We start from the raw sequence: 25,612 nt of genomic DNA, 5'->3' as shown, positions 1-25,612 counted from the left end.
ACATGTATACCTACATATGTACGTGTAGCGAAGCCGATTACTTAAATCATACATGGACTTAGATATGCTAATGCTTCTCATTTACAAGAAAATTATTTCATGCAACTTTCTGCGCAATTAGGTTTAGCCCTGAATGATTGCCGGTTAGACGGTGTTTGAGCCATTAGCTTCGCGAAATTTTAATTAAGAATAACTGAGCGCAGTTCTTCGTCCGATAGACGGACGGACACACGAGTAAGAAAAAAATTGCCAAAAGGATAGAGAGAGAGCGTGCGTGTGTGTAGCCGGTGTATAGCAGATAGGTACGATCGGTCAAACAAACGTGTTGAGCAACGGTACATGAGCAAAACTGAGCACACTAGCTCGGCTGGGCTACCTTCGGGACACAGAGCGATAGGTGCCCAAAAACCAGTTCTGCAAGATGGGCAGGTCGCTAAAGTCGCGAATGAAAAAAAATTGGCAAAATAGAAAACGCTGACGTAACTGGCTGATATCCCACTTTGGAATTTATTTGTGCATCGATTATGGCCGGTGGTCGCCGAGACCGAAAAACCTCTTCAGTATGCCGGCCGCGGCCGAAGAGCTGTTGACATTTCCAAGCAGTTTTCGAGTTTTGCAACCTTCGCGGCGCGGACGTGCAGGACACTACCGAAATTTTGTGCGAAAATAAAACCAAAATAGAAACTTATGCAAATCGCGAACTCTTAGGCAAACACTCGCGTCCGTAGATGATGATGATGGCTGTCCGTGTGTGCGTTTCGGCAGCACTTCATTGTGACATTGAAGGTCAACGGTGGTGATTGACCATTCGAGGAGAGGCCCTACGTCTATGTGGACACCAGGTATTTTTTTTTCCACCCAACAACTCTGTCGCTGTATATACATATCTTTATCGGTGGTGAATATTGTGTAGAATTTGTTCCGGGCTCGTGATAAGGAAATATAATATGTACATGTGCATATCATATGCCTTGCGAATTTTTGATGCTTTTAAACTTTCGTTGTTTTAATGTGAGTGCGAAAAGTTTGGGAAACGCCTGTATTTGAAAGCGGACTTTGTGCAATATATTTCAAGTAACAAGTGCAAGTTTTCCCCCAAGCTTTTAAAGCCTACTCTTTCCAAACAATTGTGGGTTGAATAAATGTTAAAAAGGTAACGATGTGATTATCAATCTTTTTTGTTTTTACTTTGCTTTGAATTATTATTTGATTTGTATTATAATATTTTTAACAGATTTAATATGTGCATTTAAATATACATACATATGAGCCTATATATTTGAAAGTGGCATAAGTCTACTTTTTCTTTATTTCGCGAAGATAAATATTTCGCATAACAGTAAATATAATGTTTTACGTTTAACAATATTTAAAAAATACTCGTGGTCAGTAATATGTTTATTCTGCTTTTCCGAGATTCTGGACATATCCAATCAAGAGAAGTGATAACAATTTGTGAATTAAATCAAACCGAAATAGTGTTTTTGGAACTGAAAATTGGGATACCATCACTTTCAAATATAGCGGCTCATTATATTATAATGAACATTTAATATAACATTTCATTATACTATAATGAACTTTTAATATATCATTTCATTATATTATAATGAAATTTATGGGTTTATTTTTTTATTATTATTATACATACATATGTACATATATGCGAAAAGATGCAAAAAATGAATTATTCTCGTGTGATACTTTATGGTTTTGCAGTGAAATTTATTCTGGTCGGATCTAGGGCGAGTTTTGAATTCTGATTTGTGGGGGCGCTAATTACGCTTTCGTCCATCAAAAGAGTATTATTTCGTGCGATGAATTTGAAAATAAACGTTTCGTTTAATATTTTAAAGTGACACAGCATATTGCTCAATTTTTCGTACTGATTAGGCATATTTAAATGTTGCCAAATTAAAAAAAAAGCAATGTTAGTAATGACTGTGTATAACATCGAGTTTTCTACAAGGGATGCAATTAAGTCTTCAATATCATCTAAGAGTTCTTTATTTCTTATTGAAACTCACACTCATAAAATCAAATACCCAACACGGAAATAAAAAAGTTGACTTTTTTATACCGCGCCCCCATTTTTTGATGTCTCCATGAATATACGCTTGAAGTACAAAGTATCCCTTTCATCATTCCCTTTTATGTAGACTTACAATTTAGAAGCTGCACTAGAAACAAGAACCCATTCCAAATATACATCCGAGCTTCTGTATGTGTACATATGTATGTACATACATACAGATGTGTTTGTGAACGTTTAAACGTAAATATTTGTAGTCAGTTGAGAACCCCTGCCAAGTTTGATCGATCACCACTCGATGCTGCGCGTTTCAATGCATTTTGTCGATTAAAAAGTAACGGTCACACACAATAATACACTAGACTTTGCAAAATTAATAATGACACGTTTGCGATATTTTTTTTCAATCGGTTTCGAGCGTGTGTATGATTTGGGTATACGTATATACATTTTTTACGTTCAATGTAATCACCGGCCTAAAATAAGTACGCCGTGACGAGCTAAAATCCCTTTCCCACATCTGAAGTGTTGCCAAAAACTATTTAAAACATATCGCAAGATGTTGCACATGAAAAAAATGCTTTGGAGAATACTTCCACTGAAAATGCGCATAGGTTTGCGGTGATGCGAAAGATTGGATATTGCAGTCGATCAAGATATTGATCGATCTTGGTCCTTTTTCAATATGTATGTACATATGTATGCGAACAAATAAGGGTTATCAATAGAGCAGAAAATAGTGTCACAGGTGATTTTTTTTTTTTTTTGAAAAATCAATGGTTATTTTTGGTTTTTATTTTCAAGAGTAACTATTTTTAGAGTGCGTCAACGCGGGTAAAAATATAGGGAAATGCGCTATTTTGAATTTTGGTTTGGTTGCAAAAAATATTTTATTTCATTTATTTATGTAAGAATACTGGGAAAGGCGGAAAAGCCTATGTATACCGAGGGATAATACATATAGATATAATATAGATAATACATACAGTAGCACAGAAATACAAATATCAAACAAGATAATACAAATAAATAAAAAAACAGAAAAAAATAAAACCGAAATGAAAATATTAACAACTCAAAATAGACGAAAAAACTTAAAAAGGAAGAACTACGAAAACCCATTTATTTAATGAAATCATCAAGTTTTTTAAAAAGGTTTATGTTACTAATTCATTGGATAGATTATTCCAAATTTTAACTACTCTATTCGAAATGAAGGATTCTCTAATTACTTCGAATGAAATATCTGTAGTAATAGTAAATAAATATATATTGTAAAATTCCGAATTATCAAAAATTAAAAGTAATAATTGGGCTTTAAATCTAATGTAAATAAATACTCCATTGGTCACGAAATATTTTGATAAATTTTCTCAATTGCCATAGATTTTCCGTTTCTAATATGTACATAGGTATATGTATGTATATTATACTTTATGGGAGAGGACTCATGTAATACTTTGCTTATATACATATATATAAATAAATAACTATGTATGTATGGACTTCTTTTATAAATATTTCTATCTATTATTTGAATCTTATGCCATTTTTATATTAAAATTTTTAGTAAAAATGTCAGCATATATTGATTTTTTCCCGACACAATTGTCGATTCAAATTCCATATGAACGAAAACGCAGATACATTCTGAGACACATAAAATGAGAAATTTTCAGTTAATAAGAATTTTATTTCGATCGTAAGATAATCGTGTCGGAAAATTCCAGTAGCTCTAAACCTAGATGTTTCGACAAACTAGTCAATCAAAATAAGTTATATACGAAAAAGATTTATGCAGGCATATGTATGCATGTATGTACATATCGATTAGATGTGAAATTTTCTTTCCAATTTCGATTGTAAATATCAAAATATGAAGCGTTGCACATTTGATTTGCTTTAATTTAATCAGCCCGAACTCGAGACGTGCTATTTTATCAACAGTGACTAATTGAAAATAATATTTTGATTGCTGCCAACCACTCGACACGATTGGTAGCTGATTTTTTTTTCAAATATTTTTATTTGGTATCGATTTTTAACCGGCAAAATTAACTGAACAGTAACGCGTGTAATTACAGTTGCCAAGAGGCATCTAACGGATGCCGTTTGCGATTTTTTTTTTATATGCCGATACACTTTAATCTCGACGTTGTTGTCTCGTTTATAGCGGGTCAATTGGGTCACATACGTTTAGCAAACAGTTACACTTCTATGGTGCTAACATACATATGTATGTATGTATTGCAACTTTTCTATGATATTTAATTTTAGCCCTTTGTCTGTAATTAAATCGCACGATTTTAATTGTGCGATTTATAGATACTGTTCATAGATTGTTCTAGTCTAGTGGTCGCAAGCCATTTTTTTTCCTGATTATCATTTTTAATTATTTAACATGCGGATTTTAAAAGATCCAATTATGCATATATGTACATACATAGATGCATTTTGGGAAACGCGATTTGAATCACACTTTAAATCGTGAAATGTGAATTTTAGCCACTTGTTGCTTCAGAATATATGTATGTATATATACATAGTACATATATAAGAATATATACATACATTAAAATGCATTAAAAAGTATGTATACGTATATATATATATATATATATATATATATAACATATGTTTTTCAAATGAAAGATGACTTTTCCACCTACATATGTACGTTGTACGTCAACGTTTTGAGTACGAAAATACATACATATCAAAGGACAAAAATTAGACTATGAGACCTTTATGAGATACAAGATAATCTGACCTACAAAGTGAGGGTCGCTTTAATAAATGAAATGTGTTTTTTTATATCACGACGACGTAATTTATCTCACGATTTGCACTGGTAAAGTTGAATATTGGTAAAATACAAAATGATAAAATAAGTATTTAATATTTTTACAATTATGAGTCACTAATAAAGTTTCAATGCACACGTATTTATTTCCCATACATTAAAAGCTTGCCCAATTAGTCATATTGATATGTGTATGTACACCTTCGTGAGATAAAACACTGTACATATTATGCAATTTATTTATTTATTATTTTATCGAAGTTGTAAATTTCATATGAACTACCCATAAATCAAAATGGTGATGTGATATGTGTATATATGTAGTTTTAGTATTCGCATTAAAACTGACAGCTCAATTGTGATACTTTTAATTTGGCGGATAGCCGCCATATTTTATTGGCGTATCTTAATTACCGAAATGGATTTTTTCCGCCTAATTTTAGCAAAATTTTAAATGGGCACAGATGCAGATTATGCCGATTGAATTTCATAACGAGAACTGCGCGTTACAGTCGAAGAATTTTTATATCGAGTCCAACCGAAAACTGTATCTTTTTGTCCCATTTCATATTGAAAATCCAGTGCAAAAAAAGTCCGTTAAGTTTTACAGATGTTTTATATTCAATACGGTGAAGATTGCACAATTGTTTGCATTTAATTGCACGTATTGCAATTCGCTGACATTGGAACATGTTTGCACATTCAAAATGCGTCAAAATTGCCATTACGATTTTAAATTGCACAACGGAAAGTATAATCCGAACAGGAAGTCAGCCGTGTATAAACATAATTAATATGTCGATGACGACATTCAAAACCGAATAGAGGGCCCTTGTGTATTTTTTGTTTTTGAGACCACTTCAGAGGTCTCCAACGTTTATTCAAACATCGTTTCATTAAATATTTATGCAAGATACCAAAAACACAGAGAACATTCACACGAGTTCAATACGCGAGCTCGCTATAACTGAAACGATCAACCAAGCCAACAATAACACAACCTTGCATTCAGATAACGTTAATCGCTGTCGAAACAACGAGCACTCACTGTGGGAAAACTGTGAAAGTCGTTATAAAAAATATGTTTATGTATGCATGTAAAAATGACGATTCAATTAATGACGTCTGATAATAATTGTAATATTTAAGCTCAACTGCCCGATTATTTTAATTATAACCGTGAATAATATGCACATAATGCGAAAAGATAATACTTGCACGCGAATTATTCAAATTTTCATTTACTCGGATTTCATACAAACGCTATAATAATATTATATTATACTCTCATTGATAAAATTCAACGCCTAATTTACCGTACGTGTCAACTTTTATTTAATATACCTACATATGTACTATGTACTAATATGAATGAATAATGATGATGATTTGGCAATAGTGCCGACAAAGGTGGAATAAGTAAAGCAAACATTGAAAAAGCTCGTTTGATTCACACATATTTACGAGCGAAAGCTCCTTGTAATTTAAAAGCATTATATGTATGTATGTATGGGTATATATTATATATATATCAAGAGTCATAAATAAATACGTGGTTAAAAGTATGTTCGATATCGGCGCTAAATCTGAAAAAAATATGTAAACTTTTCGTAGCCCATTCTATAAACTGTTGTTAAATAATATTTTTGAATCGTTTAACATAAATTAACATAATAACATAAATTTTCCACTTAAATGTCATGAGTGTCATCCTTAAAATGTCCAGTGCAGTGACCCTAACTAAGCCTAGAGAGGTGTGTATTATAATATATTGTAGATATAATACTTGTATATGTAGTGAAATAACAGTAAATATCATTTTGAAAATCACACTAGTATTATGCATATTTGCACAATTTCACATATGAATTTGCTCATGCAAAAATTTTAATGATTATAATTAATTCGCTGCTCGTTTTTTAGGGCGATCCAATTTAAAATAATAGTGCAGGGAGTTGTAATTATTCGGTTATAAATTGCGCTCTCTTGTATGAATCTATGTATGTATGATGTATTTCTTGTGCATTTTTCTTGTGAATTACATACGTATAGATAAATCAGGTGAATGAATTAGCCAAGTAATGCATTAATTGTGGAAATAATGGCCGCCAAATTATAGTGACGGTGGGTTGAACGGTCTAAATTCATATTAAACATGCATTGATTGCTTTGAAACTGTTACGTCTGCAATATTTTATGATTAGTTTGATATGTTTCTAAATTCATTTATGTATGTAATATCAGGGCAAAGGCATATATGTACATACATACATATTTGTATGCCTTTGTGACTTTTTATTACTCGTTCGCTGAGTAGCCCTTTCAAATCACGCTTTCAGTTTTTTCACAGCAGTAGAAAGATACCCAACAAAAGTACAAAAGGAAAAAAAGAAGCCTGAAAAAAAAATAGAAAAGCGTAAAATGAGCGAGTCTGGAATATTACCTAACCATTATAAAATTTTATTTTGACATTGTGGTGAAATAAAAACATGTCGATTATATTATATATGTATGAATATAGAAGATTTTCCTTCCAAATTAGTATGAAAATAATGCGAAAAAAATAATTAAATAGTTTTCAAATATTTGGCGTGACCGGAAAAAATAGGGTTGTCACTTCAGCCCTATCGCGTATAGAATTATGAATTTGTTCAAGCTAGTCAAATCGTATGCGCTTACATTGCGAGCAAAAGTGCACACCGTTATATAAATCACAAAGTTATTACAGCAGATTGTAAATAGCAGACAAGATGTTGCCAAACTTCACTCGCATTACTTTTGCACGCTTTCATGAAATAAATTATCATTTTTCTAAAGTGGAAAATTCTAGACAGTAAACATTTCAAGAATTCTGAAATAACAATTTTGTTCAATAGAATAAATTTAAATCCGAATTTAATATATTTATGTATGTATAAAATACATAAATAAAAATTAACAGCCTGCGGGTGATATATGTATGTATATATTATTTGTTCCTTCACTTTGTTTAAATGTAATGAGATATTTCTTAGTGTGAATTTAACATATAAAACACTAAAGTTTGTTCGTATGTATGTATGAACGTATTTTTCGTCAATTTAATTAATAGTCGACAGTCTGTTGTTCCAACGTCATCGAACAAATAATTCTTTTCTTGCCGGGGGAGTAGGCGACGAGGGCGAAGCCCTAGGGCTCCGCCCCCTAGGGGGCGCGGACCCCGGGAGTGTATATATAATTTTTTATGAGACTTACTATATATGTTTGTTTGTTCGTGACAGCCAATTTAATAAAAAAAAACAAATGAGTATTCAAATAAATTTATATAAAATAAAACTATTCAAATAAATTTAATAAAATTTTTACTATTAGATTAGTCATGTTTAAGCGGTTTATATTTCAAATACCAAGCGAAACAGGGTAATACAGCTATGTAGTAAAGAAATAAATTTATTAACATTTGCTTAACTTAGATAAGCTAAGCGGAAAAATTCCATGACAAATTTGAATTTTTCGTTTTCGTTTTTTTGGCAGTTAGAATCAGTTTCATACGAAATGCACTCATTTTCTAAAAACCGTTAAAATGTGATCAGGGATCAAAAAGAGTATATTCGGTCTGAAATATTAAATAGCCTTAACAAATAATTATCTATATTGTTCAATAAAAATAAGTAAAATGCATAATTATACCTAATAGACTTGCAGCAACTAAATTAAAAATTCCGATTTTTCTAATCATTGTCCGGAAAAATGTTAATTTTCCACAAGACTTTAAGCAAACATACTGTATGCAAAGCCAGCCGGAACCAATGTAATTTGTTAATATGACCATTCGGATTATTTACAACCAGTGGCTTTGTGCTTTAATTTATTTTAAGTTAATTTTCAAAATCCGTGAAGTGAAAAGATCACGCACTCCGAGCTAAATATGCCACTACCCCTTTCCTACCCATTTCATCTTTGAAGGGACGTAAACGCGACCGCGAACTTGAATGCATGTACTGTCCAATTTGGCGGCATTGAAAGAATTACAAAAACAAAAGAACAAATAATATACGTTTGCGCATGCGTATTACCTATCAATGGCGTCACTGATTGTTTGACGAACAATCGTCAAACAATCAGTGACGAAATAAGCCTTTTATATATTGTATACTAGTGTTTTTACCCGGCTTCGCTCGGTATTTGTAATATTATATAAACCGCTTAAACATGGATAATCTAATAGTAAACATTTTATTAAATTTATTTGAATAGTTTTACTTATTTAAATATATTCATTTGTTTTATTAAATTTAACGTCACGAATTCTGCCACCCAAAGTTACATACATTAAACCTTACAAAATCTCTTTGGAAATTATATATTAGATATATGTATGTAGATAAGGGAAATTAAATGAATCGAAAAATAGGTTTTTTTTTTAAATTCATCTGAGAATTTCTTTCCTGCATCTTTTATAAAAAACTACGATGAATTCATACAAAATTTAAATAAAAAATTAGCCTGCGGCGTTTTATTTATAAATAAGCTTGTTTTTAAGATTTAGTTTTGGTAGAAGGGGAGGAGGCTTAACATTCAACGCACACACAGGAAAAATACAAAGTATCGACTCTGACTGATGCAATAGTGAATTTTTAATCAGGTTTTTGAGCTTAATTCAAAATTATTTATGTCTTACAGTAACCCGTCTCGAAATATAGTTTTTTCACTATATCGATTGGGAATCGAATGTTTTAATCGAAATTTGGCAATAGTATCACGATGACATAGAGTGTTGTTGCATGAATGCGGAATGATCAAAACGTCAATCGGGGGTGTAGTGGCAGCCCTAGCGCGTCATTGGAGCACGTGTACCAACGCAACGGCAGCCCAAGCGCGCGCTGCAATGTCCACGGCGCCATTACGTAAGCGCCAATCAAGGACGCGACCAGTTCGGACAGACGAATTCTTCTGGGCTGGACGACACGCTAGAAAATTCGCCATTTGCATACGCCCAGGGATAATCGCCAATTTATATTCGACACTTGGCCGTGCACAAATGCAGCCACGAGCTTGACAAAACCTGACAGAACACCATCACTATCAATATCAAACGCTCACATCTACTTGCATATCTATGTATGTACTACATTTGTAAGTATGTATGGTAGTACGTGTTCCACCACAGTACGATCCCATCACTTCAATGTCTCATTTTCATTTCATGTGCTCAGCTTCAATTTCCAAAACTAATATTTAATGAATTATTCTAATCACAAACAAACACATCTTCTTGCATACCTACTACATTTGTAAGTATGTACATATGTATATGCACGTGTTCCACCACAATACGATCTCATAACTTCTATGTCTCATTTTCGAGCTCCAATTTCCAATCAAAACTAATATTTAATGGAATAGTCTAATAATAAATCTAATAACACATATTTTTAAAAACTTTAATTATGTTCACAAATCGAAGCCACCCAAATTAAAGCCATTTTGAGATGTTAATCTGCAATAGCCTATTGACTGATTATCTTTTCTAACCTTTTTCGGGTGCTACAGGACAACTGCGGCGGACTTTTTTTCAGCCTGCATATTCAAGTACATTGGCGCTGAGTGCCATATGAAAATATATGTAGATGAAGTAAAAATCAGTGTCATTTTTTAGCTTGCGGTACTCAATATTTAATAGTCAAGGGCTGAAAAGAGCCGCGTAAATTTTTCCAAAAGAAGGGTTATTATTATAATCGATCCGCTGTAGGAAAATACTTGGGTAAAACATATGTATGTATGTATATGCTGTCATTTTCACCCCATCTGGACCAATAGCATTTCGTACGTACAATGTTCTATTGTCTATACGAAATGCTATTGATTGAGAGGAGCTGAAAGAGATAGCATGTACGTTTTACCTGCCTCTTCCTACAGCGGATAAATTATAGAAGAACTATTCTCCTCCCCCCCCCCTCCCCTTTCTCCATTGATTCGTTTTATAAAAATAGCATCATATTTGAAGACAAATTCTATTTTAAGCGATAAAACTTACAGTTGCTGCCCAATTAGTTTCAAAGTAATTTCAAAAATCTCTTTCGCAGATATTATTTTTGATTGAATTATTTTCTATTATATTTAGGGATTTCCATTGATAAGATAATCAATCACATCATTCGTAGAAAAATATTTACGCAATCTGCATGTATTTATGTACATTAGGCTGAAGCGAAAAACGCGAATTTTGGATTTTCATCGATGGCCCTAGTGGAAAACTTTCATCATATTAAGAGAACATTAAGGCAAAAAATTTCATGGATTTTAAGCAATGTCCTTTGCCTCCAACAAATCGATTTATCTCGGCAAATATTTCGAAAAAATAGTTTTTTTTTCATACATACATATGTACATACATATGTATATCTCTTTTTCGAGATTAGTATAGATTTTCTTACTATTTATAAGAAATTAACACTAATATTCACCTGTTGAAGTTTATTTGGATTGATTATGAAAAGTTTTGACCGATTAAGAAGAATATACATACATATGTACATACATATATGTACATAGGTATATGTATGTATAGTTGGAAATTCTTCGCGCGATAAAATTATTCTCCAGCATGCTGTAAGTTATGTGTGTATATATAGATTGAGTTTAAGCTTTAAAGATATGGAATTGATTAATAAAATATAATCATTTCATCGAAATATAATCATTTCATCTCTTAAATATAACATACAAACCCTGATATCGAATTCCTTTCCGGAGACTACAGAATATATGTACATACATACAGTGGCGGACTGGCCATACAAGCGAACATGCCCGATGGCATGTGGGCCCCACTATCTGTTAGAAAATATGGGCCCTCAGTAAAATTAAATAACTTTTTAACTATTTCACGTGTGTAAAAATTTATAGGATATTGCACTTTGGGACCTAAAGTTTGGGTATTTCAACAAAACAAATTTCTTACGATATACACAAACAACTAATGAACCGATCCTTGCTTTAACAGCCCAAGGATCGGCTAACTTTTTTTATTAGGCTCGAAATGTAAGTTTCAACATTTGCGTGGGCCCTTTTGCTGGGCCCATTTCTAACCTCAATATTATGTATATATCAATACCTATGTAATTACCTACTGAAATAAAAATGGGAGTAAACAAATTTCCGTGAATAATATAAACTGAATTGCTTAAAATAATTTTGATAGGACGATTCATCATCAACCAGCGATTTAAATTTACTTCATACTTTCAAAATAACATTTGATTATACTTCGACGATATAGTAAGATTTAAATACACAATTTTAAACAGTTTCCGAATATAAAATCTATTCGTAATCTAGACACATCCATGTACATATATAGAAATATAGGATAGGGGCCCCCTCCCCAAAATCCCGATTTTCGCATGATAACAAAACTTTATCTATTGTATTACGTACATATGTATGTATGTATGTACATAGATAAAGTGAAAAGACAGTCGGTAGAAATTAAGTTAATTGATAGTTTTTTAGTGACTCAGTTTGATGGTCAATTTTTGTTGACCATGTGAAGATATTTAGAAAAAAAATTTCGCCTGCGGCGCTTTTTTCGCTCTTTACATAATATTTTTTTATAATTATTTTATCAAAAATAAGCTTATTTTTTTCATATTTTATAACTCAATAAGGTGTGTGCAAAGAATATTTTCCATTTTTATTCCGATACAAAAAAGATTTTTTGAAAAAAAATTCAATTTGACCAATCTTTGCCTGCGCCCCCCAAGAAAAAGCTGAAATGAGGTCCCCGATTGTTTTCTACCGAAAGTAAAAGCCGCTTTTATGCCGCATTCTTTTATGATGCATTCTATTTACCTAGGACAAGGGTTAATGAGAAATATACAATGTAATTTATGGATCTATTTTGCTTTTGCCATTTTTCTTGTACTTAAATTTGTTTATTCCCATTTTTGAAAAAAATTTTTTTTACCCTTGATTTTTAGCGTGATGGAAAGAAGAAAATTTTGTTATATGGGGGGGGGGGGAAATTTTTTATACCTGGGTGGGCCCCCTTTGACTCCTGGCATGCACTAATTTCAGTCCCAGTCCGCCACTGCATACATACATATGTATGTATGTGTATCTTACCTTATACGCGTTCTCTACGTATTTTAAATTATTTGGTCTATTGCATTTTCAACTACCAAGAATACTTGAAATTTTCCCGTATACTCATCAGAATTTCTCATGTTCAAAGGGTACTAATTTTATCCTTCTTTCTTTCAGTGAGACTTTCCGACTTGGAGCCCTAAGTTACTTAATATTAGAGGGATATATTTTTCGAAGTTGACGTTCAATCGCGTCGTTATTAATAAAAAAAAATTACATCGCTAGACATCATCTCTGTTCAGTTTTTTTATAACATGTCAATAATAAGCGATACTATCAAACGTTGCATGCCGAAAGTGGCAGCAGCTGCTCGTCATTAATTCTCGTGTATGTATGATATGTACGTAGATAATGCGGTGATTTTGCAGTTATTATGTATGTTATAACGTGATTCAAATGCAAATACATAACAGGCACGATTCTCAAAATAAACCAATTGTAATATTTAGTTGCATTGATAAGCAACCGCAACCTTGTTAAATCTTAAATAGTCGGGAATTCGCCAAACAAAGTTATGCTGAAATAAAATCTTGTTAACTGTCTCGTTGTAGCATGCTTTGAATATTTTAAATTTAACAAGATTTAAATTTACAAGACGCCACGTTTGCAAGATGGCGACAGTGAATTATATACATATGTACATGCATACATATATATATATACATAAAGGTTGTTTAACTTAAGTATGTATGTTCAGGGGAAAAATCGTGCTTGCAATGATTTATTTTACACGTGGTCATCGAACTGTGAAGCGATTGAAATCTTGGTTAATCATAAAAAATAGGATTGCTAGCATTTCATTGATCGAGTTGAATGTTAATCTTAATTTTGTTGGACTCGGATTACAATGGCGGTCGAAGTGCTCCCCGTTTCTCGTGTAAACCGAGGCTTTTACAGTGTTTATGAAGATATGAAACTGTTCACACGTTCGTTAATTATAAATATGAATAAATAACATGATTTTAATAATAATAATGGAGCTAATAATACGTATTGCGAAATTATTACATTGCGTGCGCACTCGCAATTGATCACTAAAAAAAGCTGCTAATGGCTTATTTCAATAGTGATTTTTCAATTGTGAAATAAAGTCCTTTTATTTGCCATTGAAATTTCGCAATTACATTTTTTAGTGTCATGACTTGCAAATATCGTTTCAATATAAACTTTTTTAAAACAATCTATTACAGTATCTTAAAGACATCGCACAGTTAGTGCAATACATTTTGATATGGATATTATAAATGCATAAAGATTTTTCATTTGAATTATTGCGGTAGAAAAATTCAAATAATAAATAAACAGGATCATGTCGAAATCACATGATCCTGTTTACTTATTTATTTACTTATTGATCACGAGTACTTACAGTGTAAAAAAGACATCAAAATGAAGCTACATATATTATATGTACATTATCCAACCAAAAAAATTTACAAAAAATAGCAAAAATATACAAAAAGATGTTATCGTACTCTATTACATAGAACGGCATGGAATTTAAAAATATTTATATTTGTCAAATCACATTTATACATCACTGGCTAAATGCATCACGAGCTTTTATGATAAATCCATTAATACACTCATAATATCATGATTTTTATTTTTTGACGGTGTAAAATATTCACACAAAATTCAAGTTCTAAAGTTTATTGACCTGGTTAAGGTTTGTTTTTGAAAGACACCTACCTGTATACATTATGAATGATTGACTATTCTATTGGTTAAAAGCTGGTTATGATATTAAACGGCCAATTCGCGAACGACATCGCGTTTCGGGTACAACCCATTTATTTGAAATGAAATATGTGCATAGTCAAAAAGTTCGCTAATGGCAACCACCTGTGGAACGCTTTCGATTGCGATATATAATAAAATGGAAAATTTCACCTGAAATGTAAATTAAGCCCTACTGAAATATGGATTCGTGCAAAAGTATCTACATAATATGTATGTAGCTCCATGTAACTGAACGACTAAAAAAAACCAGAATCCAAATATTTACGAAGCCAATGTAATCTTTGCATTGTGTACATATTCGCGAGGAGTGTGTTTACCAATGGCGACATTTGCATGTGTCGAAAATATTACATTTTCTCCATCATCATTGATTATTACTTATGTATGTGGGCTTGAAGCCCCGCATGAAAAAATCTCTCTGCGCAAAATCAATAAACGAAATTACACTCATGATAATTTTCAGCACGTCCTAAAATTGAAGTACAAAAGGTCAGCATAGTCATTGTATGCAACTTAGTTTGGCGAAACCAAATTGCGACACATATTTTGAACATTTTTGCATAGATAAGGGAGTTTAATTTACCGTTTACCGGTAATCCTATATTTTTTTTACAAATAAGTGGTTTACCGGTAGATTACCGGATTTTTCTTAACTACTTTTTTGTACTATATTTAACCAAACGCTAATAAACGTCATTTATTATATGTCACAGTGAAATAAAATTTCAAATGAAAATATATTTTCACTGACGTTTCAGTGATTTCATAACCAGTTACATTTTCAGGGTTTGATTTTATTCATTTAAAATTAGATTGTAAGCGTTGGTATTATTTAAGGGTTAGGATAGGTTAGGTTAAGTAAGGGTTGGCCCTATTCATTTAAGATTGGGCTTTTAGGGTTAAATTTATAGAGTTAAACGTTGTAAATTTATTGTTTGATACATTTTTACTTGAAATATACTTTCACTGTAACATATACATACTAAGATATATTGCCCAAAAGAAGATATGAGTGGTAATGAATTCTTTTTAAATTATTATTTTATGAAGGACCAAAAAATTATATATTTTTTTATTCGTCGTTTAAAAAAATAACAGCAAAGAAAACAAAATGTAATCACATTGTTTTCCGACAGTGTTATAAAGGAATATAAAATAAAGGAGGAATGTAATAAAACGCAGCGAATATTTTTTCTTGATTTACCGGTAAAAATAATTTACTGAGCTATTTTTCAGGTCATTTACCGGTAATGAACTCCCTAATAAATATTTATGTACAATTAATTGTACATACATATTTACAACATTTTACATGAAAACAAAAAAGTGTGATAAGCTCATAATTATAGTAAACATACTCAGATATGAAACGGGTCGCATAAAATGATATTATAATAAAGTGAAAAAAAATATATATAATACATGCATTTGGAATGCACAAATATGTATTTATTTAACGGTAGCAATTAAAATTTAATACGACCGAATTTAAGTTGTGATATTCACTTAAAAATTTTGTGATGCACTTCATATTCAAGCCGTATTATCTGAGTAATGATTTTATACTGCGTTAAAATTAAGGGATATCGCCCTTCAAAACAAGTTTGTATGTACGTATGTATGTATGAGTGTATGTAGATATATCTCCTGTGTAACACATCCCAATGTCGTTTGATGGATGGTAAAATGCAAATTTCAGTACATACACATCAATTCGGAATCATTACGTGTGGGTGTTCAGCGCGCAGAAAGATGTTTTAGAAAGTCGTACGTCAATTAGTGCACAATCTGGAATTGCAATCGAGCTAAAATTTGGCTAACCAGTGTCTGTGTGTGTGTATATGAATTTGGCGTGCGATTTTGCAGTTTTGAGGTCGATCGATTAGAAAAAAATATGGAAGTTGACAAGGTCGCAAGCGACAATGATCGTCCACCGTTGGGTCCTATTGTTTTGACGAGCAACCATAATCAAAAATAATCGTCGGCCACGGTTTTTGGTGCACGTATGTACTTACATATGTATGTACATATGTACTTTTATCAACTGCTTTTCGCATTTCAACAATTGAGTCATTTCAATATTTCGACGATCGTGTGTCATCACGGGCTGACATAACGGTTTATTTTTTACTTCTTTTTGGTTTAAAGTTTACGACTACCAGTGTCGTAAAAGGTATTTTTCCTGCTGCGATTTGGCGGTTTTCGTATACTATAAACAAATTTGATGCCTTCAATAACTGTGTCTAGATTTAATTTTTTGCATATATTTTTAAAGCAAACTGTTTTTATGTCTATGTTAAAAAAAAAACTCAAAATCTGAATTATTTTATAGAACACTAGTGTTTTGTCCGTTAATTTCAACGGGTCGCTTCGGAAAGGAATTGGATACACGAATTATAATAAATTTATATGTTATATAAATATAGTGCAAAATGATTTATAAGCGCGCGTGCGTATTAAAACGCTCCCCGTCTACCCGCGTCGAAATGACGAATGAATGTGTGTATGTGTGCACGCACCCGCGCAGTGCATGCGACGTTGACGCCACCCATTCCAACTCGCTCAATATCAGCAGCACATGTCAGACGCTCCACACCCCCCCCCTCACTTCCCCGCATCCCCTCGACACGATCGGTCATCACGCCACATCCCTATGCATAGCAAATGAATATTCAAATAAATTTAAATAAAATAAAATTATTCAAATAAATTTAATAAAATGTTGACTATTAGATTAGCGATGTTTAATCAGTTTATTTTACAAATACCGAGCGAAGCCGGGTAAAACCACTAGTAATAAATAAATTGCATTCATGAACAAATGAAACAAATAGTAGAAAGAATTTGTCTTTTGTTCAAAATTTTAAATTAGACGCAACGTTTTTACTATGAAAAATTTTCTTTAAATTATTCAGATAAACAATTTAAAACAATGAAGGATCTCCTGCTCTTTCTCATACTCTTTCATGGGAAATATAATACGTGCATATTATGCATGGATTGTTACAGATCGTTCTCTCAGGGTTGGAATAAAAGTGGGCATGTACCTACATACATGTACAGAGTACCTATGATTTGCTTCGTAGTTGGCGAACTTCGATAACATTCGCAGACAAGCGACACGTGCGAATTCAACAACGTCATATTTCACATAGTTTCCGGGATAACTAATCCGGATAACCAGTTCGATGCTCTTCAATGGAACACGACGACGTTTGTTGGCGCGCAGCAGCCATTGAACAGTTATCGTGTGTGACCGTGAAAGTTTCCACCGGGTATTACTTTTTTTTCGTCCGTATTGTTACATTACAATCGATTACCGTAATGGTCTGTGAATTTGCCATTCGCGATGTTCCTCCTCTTTCGCATTCAAAGATGACGTCTCGTTTCGCTAAGAACTCAGTTGGACGAAAAAAAGGCCGGACAATTCAAATTGTCACGCTCACTCTTCGCGTACTTGCGCAAAAAAAATGGCAAATGGCGGACCTTATGGCACATTTGCGTCTAGAAACTCTCAAGACGATATCGCGCTCTAAATGATGGTCGAATCCATCGAAGCCGTCGTTAACAATCGTCATTATCGCGGCGAATGCATCCAGCGGCTCCGATCTTCATTCTTCCGAGGTGTGGCGAGAGAAGGTTAGAAATTTTCGCAAACTAAACAGGCAATGACCTCCGATGCCCTACATAAGTATACGCCGCACCGAAAGCAAACCGTGCCAAAATTCTTAACAGCAGCAGCAGTGGCCCAACTAAACACCATTTTGTGCGAGAAAATTCTATTCAAACTAATCGTGTGCAGCTTGTGTGCACCATTGAAATAGCTCGACCACTTCTGTATAACATCACGACTCGTCGTTGAATTTATGTGGTTTCCTTTAATAAGAACAATGCCATCATACCGAAAAGATAATTACTGATTAAAGTATGTACGCGTAAAAGGAGTTGATATAAATATGCACTTAGATTTATATTTTCAACATTGAGATCAGCTAGAAATTCTTATAGAATAAATGTTAATACTGATGTAAATACACTTTGGTATAATTAGATACATATTATCGAAAGTATGAATCGATAGCATCAATTCGATGATGTCATCATCAAATTGTAGCGGCACATGTATTCATATATGTATGTACATATGTACATACATAACCATCTGATCAATAATGATTTGTATATAGAATTTGTATATATAATATAATGCATACTTATGTATGTTGCTGTGAAGTGTGTCTTCCAGTTGTAATATATTTTGACTAGTTGGAATATATTCCATCTAACTTAGTACCAACTACCGTTATAGTTGAAAAGTATTTTCAGTTGTAATATATTTTGAATAGTTGGAATATATTCCGTCTAACCTACGAAAGTTGATTCATAAGACGAATTACATTCCAACTGGCCAAAATATATTACAACTGAAAATACAGTTCAACTATAATTTGGTACCAAGTTAAACGGAGAGGTTAGGTTTTCGTGAAAACGTTACTCGACTTGTAAATTGAGTTGGAAAGTTACATTTTTGTGTTAAACACATTATTGGAGTTATCGTAAAACGGTACAATGATTGCCTTTATTCGTAATACCCAGCAAATATCAACGCATTGTTGAATTCTAAAGCATTCGGAAAAACATCAAAACTGTCGGAAAAACATCACATCGTTGAAAGTGTATCGGCGCTTGCAGAGATATTTACTATTTGAATTGTATTCGAATATGAATTACCTAAAATGCCAGTTGGAATATATTACAACTAAAAATACACTTCGACTGTAAAATATGAAAATAATTCATACGGAAATGAACTTTTAGCGTATATTATATATATATATATATGTTTAATAAAGATGATAAATACGTAAACGGGGTGAATTTGCGTGACTCTCGCTACTCAAAAATAATCATAATTGACCTAATGACGTAATTATAATCACGATCGCGTTTTTTTAACTAGTCAGCATGGCTCAGTCTAGTCTCTAGAAGGCGCTAATTAAAAAAAAATAATGAACGATGCACTATTGTCCTGTCAAACATAACACATCGATTAAAGTTACCTGCGTGAAGATATCGAGGACTAGGCGTCTTCTGAACGGCATACTTTCAGAGCCAAGGTTGTTTGTTACATAGTTTCAGGTGGACATTTTGGAAAATTTGATCAACGGTTGCTCTGTGTAAACTTTTGACGAGGCCGAAAAGTTTTGCCAACGCTGCTCTAAACAATGCCAAAGGGTTCATTGAGCCACGCCTCCGCGGTTCCTAAATTTGGTCGAGTCGCATATATTATGCGCGTATGTGTATTATTTTTTTTTTTGTTACGAATGCGCGTTCGCGTGCAAAGTGTGGGCATTCGCAAGTAGGGCGTTCGCAAATAAATATTCGCATGGGAAACGTGGCAACACTGAGAAGCGCGCGTCATTTTCGAAAATAAAATGCGAATTTACGCACAGACTGGTTACAAAGTCCTTATGTATACTCGTTTACATGTTTGTATACTTCCTTTCGTTCTACACACATATTATCTATCCAAATTCGAATACCCTAAATTTAGTCCTAAAAGTGGTTTCTAGGCCTTGATTTGTTATGTCGGATATAGAAAATTAGACTAGAATGGACTGTCAAAAAATAAAAAGAGTTAAATTGGAATACTTTAACAATGTGAGAGAACAGGAACGTTCTGTAGGTACAGACAAGCAAGGCGGCGCATAAGGGCGGCACATTTTAAGAAGCGGCAAAACGAAGAAGAAAAATACATATCAATATCAATATGAAAAATATTGCATTATTATCAGAGTCACGCAACCTCTTGATATTCGCGGCACACATTGTTTACGACTCGCAGAGTTGTTAGCTACGTAAATACATACATATGCACTACATCGGCAGTCGCTAGCTAGTCCCTACATACATAGGTGACAAAGCTTTAACTAACATCGGTTTTATCCCTTACACGTGATCTCACTCGCACGCGTTAGATCGAAGTGGTGCCCGCGGTACAAAAAGGGCCAGGGCACTCACATTGCGATGCTCTGTTTTATATCCCTTTTATACAATGTTATAAATAATTTGTCATTTGAAAATAGTCCACCCATTCTCAACTCATTTGAGTGCGTGCATTCTTATTGCTATATTTTGAATGGTTATATGTAGTAGTAGCATGCGGCGGAAATTTATTTCTTTCTATCGGACAGCTTTACTGTATGACGTCACAGCATGCTCTTGTATCTTACTCGCGCACATCTAAGTAAAACTGTGCGATAGAAACAGAGAAATTTCCACAGCACGCCACTATTTTCTATACACATAAAACGGTTCTTTCGTTACACTGATTGTTACAGATGTTACACCGACAATGAGCATGCGCTGTGACTTACATCACGTTGATGGTTCGCACAGACGTCACAGTGTCAATTTAAAGCATCTGTGTATAATATAATAATAATAATGAATTATTTTCGTTCAAACCATAATTGTAGAAAGGCGGGACATAATCTAGAGACTTTCTGATTATAGTTTTGAGTGAGTGGTTTTTATTAGGGACAAATATGGTAACCCTAATGATAATGAATGGTCTAAAAAGAATTGTCACAATTGTTAGTCTGAGCTTGGAAAAGGCCACGCCATATCAGATCCACGTCTAATCTATCATTGTAATAACTTGTCATCAAGACATTCGATATTTCGTGAGGCATAGTAATAAAAAAAAATGTAACAGCTCGCTCTGAGGAATCATAAAAAACCGCATATTGTCAAACTATACATGTGTAGTTTGTCGTTTTAAGAAGAGAGTATTTAATGAATTTTGCAACGCGCTATTCGCCCAAAAATTGTGATGGACTGTTGAAGTGTTAATTTACTGATCCGATTTCCATAAAACATATCGTTAATAGACTGATGACCTGATGTACGATCTTCCATATATTTTTGTTGAATATATCGTATCCTATCGTTGAATATATCTTATGTACATGCATATGTATGTATATACTTATTATCTCAGAACGTTTTATGAATTGTTTGTAAGAATTACACATCTATGTACATATAATAGATTCTACAAGGTTTTGCCCTTTGAAACCAAGTAATATATTAACAATTGCAACTTTATATTTGTTTGTACAATAGAAAGGCCCAACTTATAAAATTTAGTATTAATAGTAAGCAATATGCTTTATTTACCTTTAAAATTAAATTACAATAAATAAGTAATGTATAGGTATAGAGACTAGAGAATATATCTAGATATATTCATTATTGACAAAGAAAATTATGATTTTTTGAAAAAAGAAAGCAACCTTTTACAATTAAATGTTATATTAATTTTAATTTAATAACAATAATTAAGCAACTTGAAATATCCCGAGACTCGTTTCCTCGACTTTTCGTCTGCTTGAACAGGAGTTTGTATGTAATATATTGTGATAATTCACATATTTTTAAACTATAAATACACCTTTGAAATATTATAAAAAATGGTTTAAAAATCAATTCTTACTATTATTTTTTTGATAGTTAATGTTTATCTCGTAAAATAAGTAATTAACTATGTATATAAAACATATTCGTATATGTGTTTTGTATACATGCAAACTAGACGACGAGATACATTGAAAAAGTCGGGAAAATTAACAAGATATTTAAAATCGTTCCATACTTCTTAGTGTATTGGAATTTGTGTAAAATTTTGGCGTTCAATCCAACGTCATCATTGGTAAAACCAGGCCTGACAAGAGGAGGGTACCAGCCGATGCTAATAATAATCAGGGCCCGGCTTTACATACATATATTCAGACTATGAAGCTAAGGGCTTTTTCTTTCCTACGAGAAGAGAGATCCTCAGGGTTGCCACACGTCCCGTATATACGGGACTGTCTCGGTATTTCACTACTCAGTCCCGTATTACTATTTGTCCCGTTTTCTCCCTAAACTCTGCGTGAGACAGTCTGCTGTGGAATATATTGAGAAATGGTCACAATCATTCCGAAAACTCAATGCGTTTGACTCTCAACCAAGTTCCTGAATGGGAAGAAATATAACGTACTATTACATAAGTAAGAAACATCGATAATGGCAACGCTGACATTCTATTCAAACAATTTGTATATCTAAAAGATTATTTAGAGAAAAATAATACCAACTAATACTGCGAAGCAACCAAGAAATTGAGTATAGAAGAGATATGGCTATTTTGCAGATACAAATTATTTAATCAGAAGCCGTGTCTAATAAAGGTATGCGAATACGTATTTGTCATTCCAGTCCACAATGCAAATGTGGACTGCAAATGAGAGAATATTTTTCCTAATATCAATTCAATGATCGGACGAAAAAGACAGGTTATCAATGGAGACAATTTTAAACATTACAATTTTAAAATTATGTGAAAGAAGAAAATGATATAATTAAGAATGTAAAATCAACTTTAAAATATGACTAGACTAAAAAGGATTAGATTTTTTATGATAGAATAAACCATTATTATCTTTAAACCACTTTTTTCATATTTTATTTATTTAGCACTTAAACGTTCCGTATCAATGCTTGGCAATTATGGAAACCCTAATTAGATCTTACACTTGCACTCATTATTTCGTAAAAGTTAATACGAATATAATAACTAATCAAGAAAAACCGACCACAATAAGGGCTGCCAGACGTCCCGGTTTTCCGGGATTTTCCCCGATTCACACCTCTGATTCCGGCGTCCCGAAAGGTCCTTTCCGGTCCTTAAAACCGGGACAGCCAAATGTCCCGGTTTTAGATAACTACTTAATACTTACCTACCTACCTCCTATACCTATATACCTACCCCCGCAGTTGCGAAACTACAAAAAAATGAATAAATCTTTACAAACGTTTTTTTCTCATTATCAGCAATTTAATTTTAATTTTTATAACAGGTTCAAATTAAACATAACATAGGACATTTTCTTTTACTTTTTACAAATAAGTGAATTACGGTTTTTTTCAATCTTCTTTGGCAAATAAGATTAATTAATTTCATCTAATATAAACTCGAAAAAAGACTCTTAAATTAAATTTGTGTAATTTTACGCATTTTATAGGCTTTTTAATCATTCCTGTAATATCTGTACCAATGTATGTACATACATATGTTGTTTTTATTTCATAAGACTAAAAGGCCACAGCGCCTAATTTTTTTGTAAAATGTGAATAGTAAAAAAATATTCCTACAAGCAAATTAATTAATACGATTTCGGATGTTATATGGGGGGACGGGGTATAGTTGAAATTAAATGTCCCGGTTTCGATGTCAATAAATCTAGCAGTCCTAATCACAATACATATACTTATACTGTTTGCTACTAATATTTCCTCTTGGAAAATAGTGCCACGAGCATTTAGCGCCATCTACTGAAAATTAAATCATAATTATTTCAATTGTTGTTTTATATTCTTTATATGTACATAGGTAGGCAGGTATTTTTAACTTAAAATACACCCGATAGAATTTTCATCGGGTCTATCACTATATACACGGTATACTTATTGTAAGGTGACCATTTTATCCATATTCAAAACCAGGACATTTCTTTCAAAAACATATTTATAAATACTTCAATTATTTACAACAAAGATTAAAGAATCGTGGACTCACATTTGTGAAACGATGAATTCACTTTCTTGAATGCTCTTATAAAATTCTACACTAGACTGGTTAAAATTATACTAAGTGATTAGCAAACATTTTAAGGTTTCAACATTTAATTTTGTTTTATCACTGCACTATATGTATATTGTTCATTAAAGTAAAAAATCCTTCGGTTGATGCATTTGTTCCTGATAAATGGAAACCAAATTCGACTAATTTGCCAATACTTTCGCCGAATAAGTCGTCATAAACCAACTGGTAACGTGGTTACCAACGAACAAATTTCCTTGACTACACAATGGCGCTTCAAACTTTTGCGTCGGTAAAATCGTAATTACGAATATTATTATTATTAAGAGGTTTATCCCCGTTTTGTTCCTGTTGTATCCTGCTCGCGCAAATTAAGTGAGTATGTACCGTTTACCATGAACCCTTTTGTTTTGATCGTTCGACTTAAGATCTTTCGATTTTCGATCTTTGCCTTCCGATATTTGCGTTTTCGGTAATTTCACATTCCGACCCGTGAGGTAGACCCGCTTTTAACACGTAATTATTTAAAATTATTTTATTCTGATCTAGACACGTTGCACTCTTTTCACTTGATCCTTTCAATACTAATTCCCAAAAATATTCTTATCTGCAGCGCGTTTATCGTATGTTTAACGGAGAGCTGAATGAGGTTGATCTATTTGGTATTTTCCTACATCAATTCAGGTCTAACATCAAGAGAATCTTGACCGATTGATTCATTTCTTCTCCTATTCTATTTTATAACCTTTTTCCAATATTTTTATACTTTATTTTAGTTATGTAATGTGCTATTTAATCATGTTATAGCTTTCATTATTTTCCTTTTCATTTGTTTATTTTGTATTTACATTTTTCATTTGTTTTATATTTGTAAATTTCAATTTCTTCTTATATTCTATTTTATAACCTTTTTCCAATAGTTTAATACTATAGTTTAATTATGCAATGTTCTATTTTGTCACGTTATAGCCTTTATTCTTTTATTTTTCATTTGTTTTCCTTATATTTATCTTTTTCATTTTTTTTATAATATTTGTAAAAATCTGTTATTGGACTCGGATGTTACATATATTATATATTTACTATTTGTTTTTTATACATACATATCTACATCCTGTTGTCTGTTGATTTTTCAATAAATAAAATAAAATAAAATAAAATAAAAAAAAAACATTTTCACGTTGTGAATATTGTCACTAACAAGATCAAACGGCGCACACTCATACTGACTTATGGCCAAATTGCACACACACACACACTT

The 25,612-nt window shown here is 32.6% G+C and overlaps 1 protein-coding gene across 7 annotated transcripts in view; it reads right to left on the bottom strand.

The window, feature by feature from the left end:
• The window catches only part of LOC143912724 (uncharacterized), a 168,478-nt gene that overhangs the window by 141,657 nt on the left and 1,209 nt on the right, over positions 1-25,612 (bottom strand). The gene's annotated exons all lie outside the window — the stretch shown is intronic.

This window comes from Arctopsyche grandis, chromosome 6, assembly GCF_051622035.1.
Source record: "Arctopsyche grandis isolate Sample6627 chromosome 6, ASM5162203v2, whole genome shotgun sequence".
NCBI lineage: Eukaryota > Metazoa > Arthropoda > Insecta > Trichoptera > Hydropsychidae > Arctopsyche > Arctopsyche grandis.
Note: the sequence above shows the minus strand (reverse complement) of the source record. Positions and strands in the feature narration are given on the sequence as shown.